We start from the raw sequence: 997 nt of genomic DNA on the forward strand, positions 1-997 counted from the left end.
GTTATATAATATGTTATTTAATAATAATTTTATTGTAATATATTAAATATAATAATAAATATATATTATATTGTGATTATATATATTATATTATAGTATAATATAATATTGTCGTAATTTTTAACTATTCACAGCAATTTAACATTATAATTTATCAAATGCTATTACATTGATTTTAAAACTAGTACAACTACTATAATTATAACTTATCAAATACTTAACTATTTTTTGTAATAATAGTTTTTTTTTAAACACAATTAAAAGTAATTTTTTTAAAATTTATAACACTACCAAACTACAAGTGAGGATCTCCTTTGCGCGAAGTCTTGGTCGGCCATAATGAACGACCGACCTTGAAACCATAAATCTTTAAAAGATGTCATTGAGGACAGCCACTATGCAGTGAAGCTGATCATTTTAATCAACAAGATCTGTGGTGAGGCCAAGCCGTTTTGCGACATAGCCGATCAGTTTTACGACACTATAGGATGCTGGCTAGATCTTCCCTTGTACATTAGATTTTTTGTGATTTTCGAAGAAGGATTTTTTTGTGTTATATTCATATATTCATTTAGATGAGAAATACGTGTATATATATATATATATATACACACATTAAGTATTTATATTCATATTCAAGTTGAGCTTTTGCTTTCACGATAAAGTATAGAGAAAATGAGAAATGCTTTTTTTTGTGATTTTCGAAGAAGGATTTTTTTGTGTTATATTCATATATTCATTTAGATGAGAAATACGTGTATATATATATATATATATACACACATTAAGTATTTATATTCATATTCAAGTTGAGCTTTTGCTTTCACGATAAAGTATAGAGAAAATGAGAAATGCTTTTTTTTGTGATTTTCGAAGAAGGATTTTTTTGTGTTATATTCATATATTCATTTAGATGAGAAATACGTGTATATATATATATATATATACACACATTAAATATTTATATTTATATTCGAGTTGCGCTTTTGCTTTCGCG

This window comes from Morus notabilis, unplaced genomic scaffold, assembly GCF_000414095.1.
Source record: "Morus notabilis unplaced genomic scaffold, ASM41409v2 Scaffold670, whole genome shotgun sequence".
Taxonomy (NCBI): Eukaryota; Viridiplantae; Streptophyta; class Magnoliopsida; order Rosales; family Moraceae; genus Morus; species Morus notabilis.